General features: G+C 36.9%; 1 protein-coding gene across 1 annotated transcript in view; it reads right to left on the minus strand.

The window, feature by feature from the left end:
• Nucleotides 1-3,152, minus strand: part of LOC140137802 (retinol dehydrogenase 11-like) — a 29,136-nt gene extending 25,984 nt beyond the window's left edge. Inside the window, exon 1 of the mRNA XM_072159588.1 lies at nt 2,958-3,152. The gene's annotated coding sequence lies outside the window, so the exon portion shown is untranslated. The remainder of the gene's footprint in view (nt 1-2,957) is intronic.
• Between the last annotated feature and the right edge of the window lie 3,817 nt (nt 3,153-6,969).

Consider the following 6,969-nt stretch of genomic DNA (forward strand, 5'->3'; position numbering starts at 1 on the left):
AACATTTGATGCAATATATTTAGGCCTACGTTTGTTTATACGTTAGGCTACAGAGGCTATGTCTCAAGCCCCCGCGCGCGTTGGTTTTTCTTAGCGTGTCCATGTCAGCTGTTACGGCAAATTTATTCTTTACCTAGTGTCTTTTTGCTATTTTTTTGCCGTATGAAGAAATTCCGAGTCATATTTTGAAAATCGTTTAGGCATCTACCTATACTGTCTGCCTGTCTGTCCGGCAATGCTTCGACGCATCGTTCCGATATTTCAGCCATAGATGGGTACCGGGCGTGCACTGTTTATCGGGTAGTTTTAAAGGTCATCGGAGTTCAAAGGTCAAAGGTCACAATTTAAACTTTGTCCGATGGGGCCCAAACGTGGTGTGTAGAATCCTTGATAAGAGGGGAATATACGCGCGAAATAAAATCGAGGTCAACCGAGGTCAAAGGTCATCTAGAGGCTAAATTAAAACTTTGCCCTGTTGGGCTTAAAGTTGATGGTTGGAATCCTTCGTATGAGGGAGCATGAAAAAAATACATTGAGGTCATTCGAGGTCAAAGGTCATTTCAAACTTCGCTCAATTTGGCTAAAAGTATTTTACATATCACGGGAGCATGGACAAAATCAAACCAATGTCACTCGAGGTCAAAGGTCATATGGGGTCAAATGTTAAAGTATGTACATTGGGCTTAAACATGGTAAACATAGTAAAAAGAATCATTGATAACAATGATCAGATGATCAAATAACGATGATGAACAATGTCATAAAGTCAAAAAGGGTCATCAGAGGTCAGGCAGTATCTCTATCATGCAGCTGGTGTCCTAATAGCTATAGGGACATTACAGCTACAGACGCACTACAGGCTCAGTCAAAAAGAAGTAAACTCATGTTGGAGGGACTGTAACTAGAGATCTGTAAGCAATCGGCACGTCGAAATATAAAAAAAATTGTTGCAATTGCTCACAGCAAACTAAAGTTATACTTATTTGAATACAACCACCCATTTTGGTAGCTGCACACGGCTGATTGTTTTCATCAATTTCAATTTCGACGAATCAGTGCGCTAACAGGATTTATTGTTGAAATGATATTTTTTGTTTTTTGTTAATATTCAACAAACATGATGAAGTCCATGACGGTACTATAGTTTGTAGGGATACCAATTCAAGTCTTTTGGCAGAAGCTTGATTTGGGAATGTTGGGTAAAGGGTCTTGAGCTGATCTTTGGGTCTTGCTGTAACGCATATATAACTCTAGCAATGTTCACTTGTGATCTAGCAGTTCGTGGTCTGTCTGAAGCTTCCGTTTGTCTGTTCCTTATAGTGTTCCCTGCACATTGAGCTTGATCACATTCTTATATACTGCTCCCTTACATGGAATCCGATTAACTGTGGGAAATTGAGACGAAAATGACGCCGAACTTCAGTGGGACTCTTAGTTTCATGATACTTCGTCGACAGAAACATGTGGTGCCATGTTGCCATCTGGCCCGTTTCATTATGATGTAGTGTAATGAGGTAAAATTCATATTGAAAAGAACCCTTTAACATAAGGGAATAATTGATGGGAACCTCACCTGCCACGTAACCTTATTTGCATTTGAATATCGCGCCTTAACAATCAATATAATAGGTACTTTGGAAGTGAAACCGTGTGCAGCTACAAAAATGGGTGGTTGTATTCAAATGAGTATAACTTGACTTTTCTGTAAGCAATTGCAACAGTTCTTTTTTATGTAGACGTGTCGAATTTGCTCTTTCCAATGATAATTTCATTTTTCGCAGATTCCTTACAGATCTCTAGTTACAGCCCCTCAAACATGAGTTTACTTCTTTTTGACTCAGCCTGTAGTACTAATAAAATATAAGCTTTGCGTGTCTGTCTGTCCGGCTATGCGTTTTACAGCGCTTCGACGCATCAATCCAATATTTCGGATATAGGTCGGTACCGGACGTTCCATTTTTATGGGGTAGTTTTGAAGGTCATCGGAGGTCAAAGGTCGTTGAGGGTTCTAATTTTAAACTTTGTCACATCGGGCTCAAACTTGGTGGATGGAATTCTTGATATGAGATAAGATAAGACTGAAATATAAAGCAGCAAGTGGATAAAATGATGTGTACTGGACAACTCTGGACAGCTTATAACATGTTTGTTTTATCAAGATCTTGGCTACTTGCTCATTTGAAATGCACTGTAATGTTTAACCAGAATTCTACCCAAATTATTTCAAAACTTTCTGATTGGGCTTAAACTTGATGGGTGGATAGATGAAATGAACTTGAGGTCATCTAGGGGCTAAATTAAAACTTCCCCGATTGGGCTTAAACTTGATGGAAGAAATTATTCGTTTGAGGGGACCATTAAACGTTAAAGTACGCCCAATTGGGCTTAAACATGGTATAATGAATTCTCAATATGACGGGAACAGGAAGATTTCACAACTCCTGTGACCACCGCAATTTCTTCCCAGCATTCATAGCTGAAAATGATTTCTGAATTTCAAATGGATGTATCAAATAAAACTGAGATCATCAAAGTCCAAAGGTCATGATTATACGTATTTACAGCCCATAACCAGAAGTAGACGAATGGCAATTTAAATGGCAAATAGCTGGGATGGTACTAGCCCATACGATTTTTATACCTAACAGTTTTTAACGATTATTATACCAAATTGTCATAAGATTCATATAGTTAGTAGACGTACTGGTTTTTTGGACCAAACAATATTAGAATGTTTTAGACTACATGAAGTTTTGATAATTAGCCCTTTTGGAAAGACCAACTGGGAATTAAACCAAATGGTATTAGACCAAATAGCAATAAACCACGTATTTGTGGTAGGTGGCATTTTTTCTATTACAGCGTGTATACCTGCATGCTATCTAGAGCCATTTGGTAATGTGGTTGCTCACATAGACATACTATATTATTATTAATCTTACGTATAAAACACTTACCTTAGCGCAAAATCGGCACAGGCGCGATAAAGTGCTTTTTTGCAGTAGAATAAATATAACAACAATGTCGCGTCAGGCTTTCAAATGATTCGCATGTAATAATGCCATGTCATGGTTAAGATAAACTTGGCAACGACTGACAATGTCGTACCGTAAGCTGCTGTTTGCTCGTACTCGCCTGGGTGAATATACATGTATAACGCTGATTCATTGTTTACTTAAGGGGTACTACACCCCTGGCCAATTTTGTGCCTAGTTTTGCATTTTTCTCAAATATTATACTGCATTGGTGACAAGTAAGATATGTATATTATAGGGGCAAGGACTACAATTACTGCACTGAAAATTCAGCAACTCAAGGCAAGTAGTTATTGATTTATTGATCAAATATTGGTTTTCCCTCATTTTAGACTGTAACTCCACAACTGTTGTCTGTGCTGAAATACAATTTCCAGTACAGTAGTTGTAGTCCTTGCCCCTATAATATACATATCTTACTTGTCACCAATGCGCTATAGTTTTTGAGAAAAACCCAAAAATAAGCTCAAAATTGGGCAGGGGTGTAGTACCCCCTTAACTAGTATTAAAAGCGGACTGTATGAAATGAATTGGTAGAAGTTACTTAATATCAATCGTGTTAGAAGTAATATCAATCGTGTTAAGATAACAGTTATATATTGATGTAAATTGCCAAGACTAACTGCATAATTATAAAACATTCAGATTGTCAATACTTGTTGCTTAACATTCCAATATAATTTTATTGATGCCTTGCCTGTTTACAAAATATTCTATAAAAGCGTTTGCTAAAAATATTTTACCATTACATTTTGTAGGAATATTAAGAAGATACATCATGTCCATTACTTCAAGATACATCAATATTACAATCAAATATTAAACAATAACGTACAATATTATGATACACTTTTCAAAAGAATCGTTACACTTGAAAAGGTCACCATGATTTAAAAACCAAAAACTATAAACTCGCTGAATGCAGCATTTCATCATTTTAATACGAATTTGTTGCCCTGCGATCTTGTTGAAAAGTAAACTGCATTTGACATGACTGAGAGTAGAGAATAAATGCATAAAAAAGCAAGAGCAGCACGTGATTGAAATAAATAGGTTCAATAAAAGTTATCACTGAGGGACGAAAATATATTTATAGCGTAATTATTAGTCTTAAGCTTTTATTTAGGGGCTACTGCAACTTTTGAAATCCGACCCTTATTTACCAATACAATTCTCGCTCATAACCTTTCTTAACGAGATCGCATAACAATATATGAGGTGTCAAAAGCAGCAACTTTTTTCATTTCCAAAGTACCTAATGACAGTGACGACTTATCCTGAACTTTATTACTCAAATTTATGCACAATTCGTCGGCTGTATTCCATAGTGGCGTATAGTGATTTTTGGTCATTTTTTAGAAATTTGGCACATATGTTATTAATGTTCTCTTTCAGTCTAATCAGTCATAATTAGCTAATTAATTCGTAATTAATTAATTAAATGTGGCGTATAGTTACAAAGTGACATTTTGTGTTTTCCATAGTGACGTATCGACCATACGCCACTTTGTATACACATTTTATAATTAAGAAATATCGGCAAAAATGAAAAACATTGTATGTCATAGTGGCGTACACCTCGCTACATGTCATAGTGACGTATCGTGACCTATATGCCACTATGGAATGAAGCCGACGAAAAGTAACGCCATAGGGATTACACGGCGATCGAGGTGGCGCAAGGTTAACATTAGGTTAGGGTATTGCGTTTTGCGTGTTTTCCATAGTCAGTCCAAGAGAACGCCAAATATGGATCAGGAGTATTATATAATAATACCCTGCTATGACAATAGCTGCACTAGGTTAATCGTATAATCTCCTTATGTGGTTAGCATGGCTGGGCAGGAAATCCACAAGGTCAGCCAATGTATGTACATGTATTCGGTACATGTGCCATATCTTTTACAATGGGTGATAAATTTCTGGTTTGTTTTATTTCAAAACGCAACAGTCGATATTCTAAAGCTTGGTCCAAATCCAAGAGAAGAACCAACTCTAGTAATTTATGTGGTTTCAAATTATATCGGGTGTTGCCTTTTTGATAGAAATGGTGTTTGTGGATGTGCACAGTTTCCCATTAGATCATAACATGCTGTTGTATATCCAAGGTCAAAGGTCTTTTAATCCATATTTGGCGTTGTTCTGGGACTGATAGTGACGTATAGTTTTGTACTTATTGTTTTCAGTTTGCCAACAATATTATGTATTTATTTACTTTGAAAAATATATAAAAAATAAAATCTAAATCCGAAATTTCACATCATTTACAAAATATGATGAATGTCTGATTTACACAACTCGATTTTAAATTGGTATTTCTTCAAACCCGATTTTCTCGAAAAGTTGTTTATTTACGGTGCCTCACTATACGCCACTATGGAATACAGCCGACGAATTTAAATTCCCATAGAATTTCTTTCACTGCGATCACATACTGATAATACCAATTTATAAGTACTTAAAGCCATAATATAACATTTTCAAACAAAATAGATCAGCATTTCTTTGCCATAAAATGTTAGCTTTTACTGTCAGATATATCCCCTTTTATATTTGAGCCGAACAACTACGGCAAAGCAAAGAAAAATGGAATTTACTACCAGCGCACATGTCGCCAATACATACCACTCCTTCGGTCGTGTTGTGGTACGACCCTTTGTTGTGTATATCACCGTCCCGCACGCCGTGTACGTACTGTGTGTTATGAACATCGTGTATGCGTTCGACTAAAAATTCCATCGTAATAATAAAGCGCCGGAAATTCAAAATCTACAGCACCTAGAGTCTTGATTTTTGCAGGGTATATTGGTTTAATAAAGTACAATTTAATCGTGTAAAAAAAGGAATTTTAAAATTCAGTGATGGCGTCGTCCTCAGCAAATGTTATAATATGGCTTTAAGTATTAAAAAGTATATTTAATTCCACGTGATCATTTTATTGAGTCAGACTCTTGTTAAAATATTTATAGTCTAAGAAAATTGACGTTTAACCTAGAACTAATTGCAACCAAAGGTTTTTAGCACAATGCATTTTGTTAATGTGCCCAAAATTACATACTAAAAGTCCAAAAATATCCGAGCTGCGGAAATATGTCTAATTTGCATAAACTCAATATGGCCGCCATTGTGACTGATTTTGACCATATCTCGAGATCTAAGGCTCGTAGAAGAAAAATTGTGGTCTCGACACCCATGTTTTCAAGGGCTACAAGTCCAAATATGACAATTAGAGTAACAAGGGATGTATGGTTTAGAACTAATTTGCATAAATTCAAAATGGCCGCCATTTTGAGGGATTTTTGCTATATCTTGTGATCTGGAGCTCGTTAAAGAAAAATTATCTGTCTAGTATCAATGTTTGTTAGGGCTGTGAATGCAAATATGACAGTATCAATCATTTGGGACATTAGGATACGGTCTTACTGGCAAAACCCAAAATGGCCGCAACATGGAAAAATGGAATTCCTAATAATTTTCCTCATTGAAGGGCGTGTAATTTAATCCTCACAGCAAATGGATTGACTTCGTGCAAAAATATCCTGTACCAGTCCTAAGAATTGGAATCTTTTTCTGCTTCAAGTTCAACTTCCGGCCGTGTGGAATTGTCACATGATATACCATGGCATATAAGACATGCTCTAGTGCACTCAGTGCCAGAGTTCTTGAAGCTGCATTGACGTGTTGAACAGTCTGTCTTGCATCCACATTTGACGACCTCCAACAGTTCTTGTGGTGCAAGTTTTTGGTCAGTGAGTTTTCCCATTTTGTACATTACAACCCCAGTCTTCTGGCGAAAAACCTGTTGACTGTTCCTTCCACTGAAGAAGCTGGTAGTACACACGAAGACAGTGGTGTTTTGCTGCTGACGATGTTGGTGGCAATGATTTAGCCTCTACTGGGATGGGCCTGGATGCAACCTGAGCACCAAATTCTC

This window comes from Amphiura filiformis, chromosome 2 (genome assembly GCF_039555335.1).
Source record: "Amphiura filiformis chromosome 2, Afil_fr2py, whole genome shotgun sequence".
Taxonomy (NCBI): Eukaryota; Metazoa; Echinodermata; class Ophiuroidea; order Amphilepidida; family Amphiuridae; genus Amphiura; species Amphiura filiformis.